This window comes from Bubalus bubalis, chromosome 15, assembly GCF_019923935.1.
Source record: "Bubalus bubalis isolate 160015118507 breed Murrah chromosome 15, NDDB_SH_1, whole genome shotgun sequence".
NCBI classification, from domain to species: Eukaryota; Metazoa; Chordata; class Mammalia; order Artiodactyla; family Bovidae; genus Bubalus; species Bubalus bubalis.
In genome coordinates this window covers 35,006,406-35,018,255 of record NC_059171.1, presented here as the reverse complement: position 1 = coordinate 35,018,255, position 11,850 = coordinate 35,006,406, and positions in this window count along the sequence as shown.

Below are 11,850 nucleotides of genomic sequence, written 5' to 3'. Positions count from 1 at the left end.
TGCATGGAGAATCCCAGGGACGGCAGAGCCTGGTGGGCTGCAGTCTATGGGGTCACACACAGTCGGACACGACTGAAGCGACTTAGCAGCAGCAGCATGTACATAAACAAAATTCTAGTTTCTCATTCTTTAAGTAGAAAAATTGAGGCCATATTCAAGATCAGTGAGTTATTTAGGTCATTCAGTGTTTTCAAGAATGTGTGGGTTGCATTTATAATTCTATAGCTAATGACCCTCAGTAATACTGTGAGTATTATTCAACAGCTGCTAAAATTTCCTCTGAAGGTGTATGGTCATCATCATCACCATTATGATCAGTACAATTGCCTTTTTCAAATGAGGCAGAATTCACTACTCCTCAGGATAGTGGGTCCAGAAGAGAGAATGCAAAAAACGAAAAAAAGCATTACTTGACTTTCTTCACTTCTAGTCTACTCACCTCAATCCCACCTTGTCACCTCACCGAGAAATTTTGCTTCTTTAATGTTAAACAAGGGAACTGAAGGCCATCTCTCTCTCTCTCTCTCTCTTTTTTTTTTTTTTTGGCCGCACTGTGCAGCATGTGGGATCATAGTTCCCCAACCAGGGATTGAACCCTCACCCCCTGCAGTGGAAGCACAGAGTCTTACCCACTGGACAGCCAGGGAACTCCCTGAAGTCCTCCTCTTGACCCTCAACTCAGTTTTCATGTTATTTATGTAGCTATAACAAGCTGGGGAGGGGCATAAAGTTTTAGAGCGTGCATTTTGGAATATCACAAACATGGGCTTGAATTAGTTCTATTATGTGTTAGCTTTGGGAAGTTCATTTATACCCTCTGAGCTATTTCCCATCTGTAACATGGAGGTTGGGCTTCCCAGGTGGATCAGCAGTAAAGAATCTGCCAGCAGTGCTGGAGACCCTGGAGACTTGGGTTCAATCTCTGGGTTGGGAAGATTCCCTGGAGGAGGGCATGGCAACCCACTCCAGTATTCTTGCCTGGAGAATCTCATGGACAGAGGAGCCTTGAGGGTTACAGTAAATGGGGTTTCAAAGAGTCGGACACGACTGAAGCGACTGAACACGCACGCATGAACAACATGGAGGTTATCATACATACGTCATAAAATTTAGCTGACAGTCAAATAAGAACATTTATTTAATTTCTCAACCCAGTACCTGACACCTTGCCAGGCCCTAATAATGTTATTATCAACGTTATTGTCAACAACGTATCACTATTGTGACTATCCTTTAGAAAAGGTTAACCGTAGTCTCTCCTTCCAGCCATCAATTCAGTGTCTCCAGTCCTTTCTCCAAGACTCCTGAACCGACATGCCAATTTCAGGCTGTTAGTGCAGACTCACTGAGCACTAAGATGGGGTGGCATTTGTGGGGCACAGAAGGAGGTGGGGGCAGCCTCTCTCGCTCTGAGTGAAGCTGGAACATGAAGCTGGCTGGATGTGTGGCTGAGGGTAGCACAGCCAAAAAAGGCCATCTGGACCAGTGCAGACAGGGCCTTCAGGAAGCCTGTGGGGCCTCTGACTAAACCAAGTTATTTGGCTTCTAATCAACTTAATGTTAAAATTCTCCAAGCCCTCCTGTCTGAGATGCTAATTCCTCCTAAAGAGGTGTGTGATGTATACCGAAGCCCACATCAATCAGGACGGTGATTTTTCTTCTGCTTCACTTCACTCCTGTCAGCTGGACTGATTCACTGGAAAGTAGAGATTTTCCTTTATAATAAAGCAAAACCCTAATTTGAATAAACACTGCTGCCAGACCCTCACTTTAAGAGCCTGAACACGTTTGGGGTGGGGAGGTGGTTTGTGGCTTTGTCACTCCAATAATACTTCTCATAGAATAGATGCCAGGTTCGTTTTCTTGTTAGGAAAGTGGTCAAGCTTTTTTGAGCCAACCGTACCTTCTGGAAGCACCCAGCCCTTGACTTCCAAACCTTCTAAAAATTGTCTGAAGGTCAAGAGTATCCTGAATTCCAATGTAACATTAGTATAGAAGCTGTCTCCTCCAACATGTTAATTAGTGATAGAATTCTATTTTAAGTCACAGAATGCATCCTGTAATTACTTTCTTAACTTCATTACCTGCTTCAGCCAGGTATATGGCATTCAGAGATGTCTAATTGTGTCAACATTCCCACAAGTTAATCAAGACCTTCCAATTAGAACCCTGTATTATAAAGTTAGCCTCTGGTGCTAGGGCAGGGGGAATTTGAGATCAGACACTCTACCTCATTTTCCATTGCATCACCTTGAGTTCCCCAGATACAGGGCTAGGCATATAAAACTGCTCAGTCAATGTTTACTGAAATGATAACAGCAGTTGCCACCGGAAGATTTATTTCTGAGTCTCCATGGATTTGCAGCCTTATGATCAAGTAGCCTTAAAGGAAGATCTCAGTAAGCCATTCTCTGCAACTCAGACAAGCAAATAGTGTGTATGTGTGGGTTTTAGGTAGATTGAAGGTTGGAGAGAGGAGGCAGATATACTCTTGTGGAAAGAGATAAATCTATTATATAATCTCTACAATATAGTGCCTATAGTAATTGCTGCAGTTAGTAATAATAATAATAGCTGCTGATTATATGATGGTTTGGGGCTTTGATATGCAGATGATACCACCCTTATGGCAGAAAGTGAAGAACTAAAGAGCCTCTTGATGTAAGTGAAAGAGGAGAGTGAAAAAGTTGGATTAAAGCTCAACATTCAGAAGACGAAGATCATGGCATCCGGTTCCATCATTTCATGGCAAATAGATGGGAAAACAGTGGAAACAGTGGCTGACTTTATTTTTGGGGTCTCCAAAATCACTGCACATGGTGATTGCACCCATGAAATTAAAAGACGCTTACTTCTTGGAAGGAAAGTTATGACCAACCTAGACAGCATATTCAAAAGCAGGGACATTACTTTGTCAACAAAGGTCCGTCTAGTCAAGGCTATGGTTTTTCCAGTGGTCATGTATGGATATGAGAGTTGGACTATAAAGAAAGCTGAGTGCCAAAGAATCAATGCTTTTGAACTATGGTGTTGGAGAAGACTCTTGAAAGTCCCTTGGACTGCAAGGAGATCCAGCCAGACCATCCTAAAGGAGATCAGTCCTGGCTGTTCATTGGAAAGACTGATGTTGAAGCTGAAACTCCAATACTTTGGCCACCTGATGTGAAGAGCTGACTCATTGGAAAAGACCCTGATTCTGGGAAAGATTGAGGGCAGGAGGAGAAGGGGATGACAGAGGATGAGATGGTTGGATGGCATCACTGACTCAATGGACATGAGTTTGGGTAGGCTCTGGGAGATGGTGATGGACAGGGAGGCCTGGCGTGCTGCAGTTCATGAGGTCGCAAAGAGTCGGACACAACTGAGCAACTGAACTGAACTGAACTTAGGGCTTCGTGAGTGGCACTAGTGGTAAAGAACCTGCCTGCTGGCGACGTAAGAGACGTGAGTTCGATCCCTGGGTCAGGAAGATCCCCTGGAGGAGGGCATGACAACACACTCCAGTATTCTTGCCTGGAGAATTCCATGGACAGAGGAGCCTGGTGGGCTACAGCCTATAGGGTTGCAGAGTCAGATACGACTGAAGCAACTGAGCATGCAGACATGCACATGTGACGATTTACAGTTCACCTCTGATATCCCATTTGGTCTCCATAACAACTGAAGGGAGATTCTTATTCCCATCTTAGTTATGGGGAGATAGCACTCCAGAGTTAGCTGTGAATAATTTACAGAACACAATTGGCTCTGTTGATGGCTATTCCGATTAACTTACTTCCACCTATTCCCGTCTGCTCCCTACACTCCTTTTCCTTAAGGGTGTGATCAGAGATCATGAGCCATTCCTATGTTTTAGAAGTTGATGATGTGAACTTGGGCAAACTTTGGGAGATGGTGAGGGACAGAGAGGCCTGGCGTGCTGCAGTCCATGGGGTCACAGAGTCGGACACAACTAGGCGACTGAACAATAACATATTCCATAATCATTCATTTGACAAACTATCCCATGATTACTTAGATGCTAGGCACAATGATAGTTTCTAGGGGAAAATAAAAAGCTACCATGGGCTTCCTTGGTAGCTCAGCTGGTAAAGAATCTGCTTGCAATGCAGGAAACCCCAGTTCGATTCGTGGATTGGGAAGATCCACTCCAATATTCTTGGGCTTCTCTGGTGGCCCAGACGGTAATGAATCAATGCAGGAGACCTGGGTTCTATCCCTGGGTCAGGAAGATCTCCTGGTGATGGGAACAGCTACCCACTCTAGTATTCTGACCTGGAGAATTCCATGGACAGAGGAGCCTGGTGGGTTACAGTCTATTGGGTCGAAAAGAGTGACTTTCATTTTAATATAAAGATAATTGCTTTTAAGGGACTCAAAATCTAATTGGAAAAGTCATAATTATAAATAAATATTTTTGTGGAATGTGATAAGTGCCTACAAACAGTCAAACAAGCAAGGAAGGTAGATGAACTAACTTTCTGAGAGAATAAGGCAGAAAAACATCAGATTCAATCTTTGGCAAGACTCTGGAGGATGATTAGGAGATTTTGTTGTTTTGGTTTTCTTCCAGTTTTATTGAGATATAATTGACATATAATATTTTTAAGTTTAGGGTGTATAACATAATGATTTAACATATGTACATGTTGCAAAATGATTACCACAATAATTTAGTTAATCTCAATCATCTCACATAGTCACTTTTGTTTTCTTATAACGAGAACTATAAAGATCTACTCTTTCAGCAACTTTCAAATGTATAATACATTATTGTTACATATAGTCACCCTATTGTACATTATATCCCCAGAACTTGTTTGTTGTATAACTGGAAATCTGTAGAATATGATTTTTTTAGGAAGAGAAAAAGGGAAGGGAGGGCATCTTAGGGAGGGAAATGAGCCAAAGCCCAGAGCTGTGAACTGTGATGGCCTGCTCATGAACAGGTGAGATGCTCAGTGTGTTACAAGTACAGAATACTTGTGAACAGTGATAATAGATGAAACTGGAAGGTGAAATCAGACCAGACAACCTCAACTGAGCAGGCTAGTTTTTAACCCTGTGTGAGATTAATATATTCAGAATGTAGTTTCTTAAAAGGCAATAAGGTTTGTAAATAATAAACTTCACAGTTCCTTCTCTAGAGAAAGGCCAAGTTGTCCCAGACCAGGTATGGATAGGCTGTGGGCCTTGAAGTCAATGGTGGGGATTGTATGGGTACTATGACTTTTCCTTGGTGGTTGCATGGAGAAAGGGGACAGCTCCTACAGACCCAGAAAAGGAACTCATGCCTTAAAATTCACACACACACACACACACACAGTAAGCTAAACACCACACTCAGGGAACTACAACCCATAACCAGTGTCAGGAGGGTCATTAGGTAGAGGTGGGAGCCAGGTTGACTAAATGACTAGTGAATCTCCATGATCCTGAGACGGATCTCCCCTCCAGAGCTTTTGTGCTGTCTGCCATCAGCACCATTTAAATAAGATGGTAATAAAATAAAGGCTTCCCTGGTGGTGCTTGTGGTAAAAAACCCGCTTGCCAACACAGAAGCCATGAGGGACTCAGGTTTGAGCCCTAGGTCAGGAAGATCCCCTGGAGGAGGGTATGGCAACCCATTCCAGTATTCTTGCCTGGAGAATCCCATGGACAGAGGAACCTGGTGGGCTACAGTCCATGGGGTCAAAAACAGTCAGACACGACTGAAGCGACTTAGCATGCACATACGGGTGTGATAAAATAAACCCATACTTGGTTTTATTTTTCCCTGTTTCATTTTATTTTCACTTTTAAGGCATATCTGTGTCTGTGTGTGTTTGTATTTTTAAAAACAAAGCATTTCTTTACAGGGATTTTTTGATACTTGGTAAATCTTTGATGAATTTGTTTGAAAATGTATTTTGCCAAAACAACAAAGCTGCAGAATTGTAGCAAACCACTTTTCTGCTCAAATGGTAAAGAATCTGCCTGCAATTCAGGAGACCTGGGTTTGATCCCTGGGTTGGGAAGATCCCCTGGAGGAGGGCATGGCAATCCACTCCAATATTCTGGCCTGGAGAATCCCATTGTCAGAAGAGCCTGGCCGGCTACAGTCCATAGGGTCACAAAGAGTCGGGCACGACTGAGCAACTAAGCGCAGCATACACAGCACGTTTCTGCTGTAATTCCTCCTTCCATCCAATGGAGGTCTTCCCTTTGACTAAACTTCCAGCGTTTCTCCCTGCGGTGTGCAGGGCTCTGTCCAGCTGAGCCCAGCATGCCCCTCTTCCCCTGGCCTTATTTTCTTTTCTTCAGACACGCCCAGTTCTTCCTGCCTCGTGCCTTCACACATGCTGCCTCCCCTTCCCTCCACCATTGTGCATGACTGGCTCCTTCCTAACATCTGGGCTAAGCCAGGGACCTACATAAAGGTCCTACATGATCATAAAGGACCTACATGACCACCCTGTGTAGATATCCCACACCGGTCAGTACCATATCATCTGCTTTTATTTGCTTCTTGCCACTTGGCACCATCTGAACATGTCTTATTTATGTCTTTATTTCTTTATTGTCCATATTCCCTACTAGAATATAGGTATCATCATCATCCCTGGATCCTCATGTCTACCACAGAGCCTGGCACATCCTAACTGTTAAAATCACTTTAAATAAACAAGTAGATTAAAAAGCAAAATCAGTTTTAGGGTGACTTAAATTCTGCCCTACCCTGGCATTAGTATTAAACTGCTCCAATTTCTATTGGCTTTGCTAGTAATGGAGGGAAATGGCCATCTGTTACTGTACTTGCATCAAGTTATTTCAATGTCCTCTATCCAAGATATGTGTAACTTATGAATCATTTTACTCTATTATCCTCAACCTCCTACCCTTCTGTCTACTGTATCCCATTCTCCATCCCATGTCCCCAATTTCCCAGTTTATTCTATTTTTGTGCACAATCAGATCAGATCAGATCAGTCACTCAGTCATGTCCGACTCTTTGCGACCCTATGGATCATAGCACGCCAGGCCTCTCTGTCCATCACCAACTCCCGGAGTTCACTCAGACTCATGTCCATCGAGTCAGTGATGCCATCCAGCCATCTCATCCTCTGTCGTCCCCTTCTCCTCCTGCCCCCAATCCCTCCCAGCATCAGAGTCTTTTCCAATGGGTCAACTCTTTGCATGAGGTGGCCAAAGTACTGGAGTTTCAGCTTTAGCATCATTCCTTCCAAAGAAATCCCAGGGCTGATCTCCTTCAGAATGGACTGGTTGGATCTCCTTGCAGTCCAAGGGACTCTCAAGAGTCTTCTCCAACACCACAGTTCAAAAGCGTCAATTCTTTGGCGCTCAGCTTTCTTCACAGTCCAACTCTCACATCCATACATGACCACAGGAAAAACCATAGCCTTGACTAGACAGACCTTTGTTGGCAAAGTAATGTCTCTGCTTTTGAATATGCTATCTAGGTTGGTGATAACTTTCCTTCCAAGGAGTAAGCGTCTTTTAATTTCATGGCTGCAGTCACCATCTGCAGTGATTTTGGAGCCCAGAAAAATAAAGTCTGACACTGTTTCCATTGTTTCCCCATCTATTTGCCATGAAGTGATGGGACTGGATGCCATGATCTTCGTTTTCTGAATGTTGAGCTTTAAGCCAACTTTTTCACTCTCCACTTTTACTTTCATCAAGAGGCTTTTTAGTTCCTCTTCACTTTCTGCCATAAGGGTGGTGTCATCTGCATATCTGAGGTTATTGATATTTCTCCCAGCAATCTTGATTCCAGCTTGTGTTTCTTCCAGTCCAGTGTTTCTCATGATGTACTCTCCATATAAGTTAAATAAACAGGGTGACAATATACAGCCTTGACGTAGTCCTTTTCCTATTTGGAACCAGTCTGTTGTCCCATGTCCAGTTCTAATTGTTGCTTCCTGACCTGCATACAAATTTCTCAAGGGGCAGATCAGGTGGTCTGGTATTCCCATCTCTTGAAGAATTTTCCACACAGCCAAAGGCTTTGGCATAGTCAATAAAGCAGAAATAGATGTTTTTCTGGAACTCTCTTCCTTTTTCCATGATCCAGCGGATGTTGGCAATTTGATCTCTGGTTCCTCTGCCTTTTCTAAAACCAGCTTGAACATCAGGAAGTTCACGGTTCACATATTGCTGAAGCCTGACTTGGAGAATTTTGAGCATTACTTTATTGGCATGTGAGAGGAGTGCAATTGTGCAGTAGTTTGAGCATTGTTTGGCATTGCCTTTCTTCGGGATTGGAATGAAAACTGACCTTTTCCAGTCCTGTGGCCACTGCTGAGTTTTCCAAATTTGCTGGCATATTGAGTGCAACACTTTCACAGCATCATCTTTCAGGATTTGGAATAGCTCAACTGGAATTCTGTCACCTCCACTAGCTTTGTTCGTAGTGATGCTTTCTAAGGCCCACTTGACTTCACATTCCAGGATGTCTGGCTCTAGGTCAGTGATCACACCATCGTGATTATCTGGGTCGTGAAGATCTTTTTTGTAAGTTCTGTGTTTTCTTGCCACCTCTTCTTAGTATCTTCTGCTTCTGTTAAGTCCATACCATTTCTCTCCTTTATCGAGCTCATCTTTGCTTGAAATGTTCCTTTGGTATCTGATTTTCTTGAAGAGATCTCTAGTCTTTCCCATTCTGTTGTTTTCCTCTATTTCTTTGCATTGATCGCTGAAGAAGGCTTTCTTATCTCTTCTTGCTATTTTTTGGAACTCTGCATTCAGATGTTTATATCTTTCCTTTTCTCCTTTGCTTTTCGCTTCTCTTCTTTTCACAGCTATTTGTAAGGCCTCCCCAGACAGCCATTTTGCTTTTTTTGCATTTCTTTTCCATGGGGATGGTCTTGATCCCTGTCTCCTGTACAATGTCATGAACCTCATTCCATAGTTCATCAGGCACTCTATCTATCAGATCTAGGCCCTTAAATCTATTTCTCACTTCCACTGTATAATCATAAGGGATTTGATTTAGGTCATACCTGAATGGTCTAATGGTTTTCCCTACTTTCTTCAATTTAAGTCTGAATTTGGCAATAAGGAGTTCATGGTCTGAGCCACAGTCAGCTCCTGGTCTTGTTTTTGCTGACTGTATAGAGCTTCTCCATCTTCGGCTGCAAAGAATATAATCAATCTGATTTCGGTGTTGACCATCTGGTGATGTCCATATATAGAGTCTTCTCTTGTGTTGTTGGAAGAGGGTGTTTGTTATGACCAGTGCATTTTCTTGACAAAACTCTATTAGTCTTTGCCCTGCTTCATTCTGTATCCCAAGGCCAAATTTGCCTGTTACTCCAGGTGTTTCTTGACTTCCTACTTTTGCATTCTAGTCCCCTATAATGAAAAGGACATCTTTTTTGGGTGTTAGTTCTAAAAGATCTTGTAGGTCTTCATAGAACCATTCAACTTCAGCTTCTTCAGTGTTACTGGTTGGGCATAGACTTGGATTACTGTGATATTGAATGGTTTGCCTTGGAAACAAACAGAGATCATTCTGTCATTTTTGAGATTGCATCCAAGTACTGCATTTTGGACTCTTTTGTTGACCATGATGGCTACTCCATTTCTTCTGAGGGATTCCTGCCCGCAGTAGTAGATATAATGGTCATCTGAGTTAAATTCACCCATTCCAGTCCATTTCAGTTCGCTGATTCCTAGAATGTCGACATTCAGTCTTGCCATCTCTTGTTTGACCACTTCCAATTTGCCTTGATTCATGGACCTGACATTCCAGGTTCCTATGCAATATTGCTCTTTACAACATCAGACCTTGCTTCTATCACCAGTCACATCCACAGCTGGGTATTCTTTTTGCTTTGGCTCCATACCTTCATTCTTTCTGGAGTTATTTCTCCATTGATCTCCAGTAGCATATTGGGCACCTACTGACCTGGGGAGTTTCTCTTTCAGTATCCTATCATTTTGCCTTTTTATACTGTTCATGGGGTTCTCAAGGCGAGAATACTGAAGTGGTTTGCCATTCCCTTCTCCAGTGGACCACATTCTGTCAGATCTCTCCACCATGACCCACCCATCTTGGGTTGCCCCACGGGCATGGCTTAGTTTCATTGAGTTAGACAAGGCTGTGGTCCTAGTGTGATTAGATTGACTAGTTTTCTGTGAGTATGGTTTCAGTGTGTCTGCCCTCTGATGCCCTCTTGCAACACCTACAGTCTTACTTTGGTTTCTCTTACCTTGGGCGTGGGGTATCTCTTCACGGCTGCTCCAGCAAAGCGCAGCCATTTCTCCTTACCTTGGACAAAGGATATCTCCTCACCGCCGCCCTTCCTGACCTTCAACATGGGATAGCTCCTCTAGGCCCACAGTAGGAGAGGAATTTACACTTATTATCTGGGCTAGCAAACTTGATACTATGCTAAGCATTTTATATGCATGATCTCAATGCAGTTTACTTTAAACACCTTCCAAATTTTGTCAGGTCCTACAAATTTGCATTATAATCACCTTCGGGGTTATATCCAAAACAGTTATTGCCCAAACCTATGTCAAACGATTTTCCCTATGTTTTCTTCAAGTAGTTTTATAATTCTTGATCTTCCCTCTAAATCTTTAATCCATTTTGAGTTGATTTTGTACACAGTGTGAAATGAAGATACAATTTCATTTTTCTGCACATGGATCTCCAGTTTTCCCAATATCATTGATAAAAGAGACTATACATTCCAAATTGTGTGTTCTTGGTACCTTACTGGAGATCAGTTGGCCATAAATGCATGGATGTATTTTGGGGCCTTTATTCTGTGGTATTGGTCTATAGTTTGTTTTTATGCCAGTACCATATTGTTGATTCCTATTGTTTTGTAATATATTTTGAAACCAGGAAGTGTAATGCCTACAGTTTTGTTTTGCTCAAGATTGTAATTCATTTTTTTCAGGGTCTTTTGTGGCTCAGTATGAATTTTAGGATTTTTTTTCTATTTCTGTGATAAACTGCAATGAAATTTTGATAGGAATTACATTGAATCTGTAGATAATTTTGAGTAATATAGATATTTTAACAGTATTAATTCTTCCAATCTATGAACACATGATACATTGCCATTTATCTGTGTCTTCTTCAGTTTCTTTCATCAGTATCTTATGGTTTTCAATGTACAGATTTTTTTTACCTCCTTAGATAAATTTATTACTAAGTATTTCATTCTTATATATTCCAGCACTAACATTCCAAGCTTATCTAATCCTCAAGTCATTGCCCAGTAATTTCTATTGTACAGTGAGAAGCACTGATACCTCAGTAATTGGAGAGAGAAATGAAGTGAAATATTTTAGAGCCATCAGTAAAATTTCATTAGGAAATGGGGCTGATTTCATGATTTGATTGCACCTGAGCAATGCTTCTATAAAATACATTTTTTAAGGAAGAATGCAGATATGTTTACTTCTCAGAGTTGATGTCTAACATATGAGTATTAAGATGTTTTTCAGGACCTCTGAGGTTTATTCAGTCATTTCTTAATCTTCGATATAAGAAAAGTCTTCTAGATTATGTATCTAAGCGATATTACACTCCCTTACACTATGGCTGGTGTGTTCGATCAATAAATATTAGTAAAATCAGTTGAAAAAATGGATTACATGAGTTAATAAATTAATGAAAAGTTTCAGGGTGGAATTAGAAGTTTTCTTTAAAATCTGTATACTGAAGTATATATTGTGCAAATGTTTATACCCACATAAAACACCATCCATAGTTGGAGTATAAATGGTAAAGTCTAGGGTGTTTAAAAGCTATCAAAATAATATTAATTATGATAATAAGAAGAAAAATAATTGCCCCTCTCAGAATTTTCTCTTTAGTCAACATTA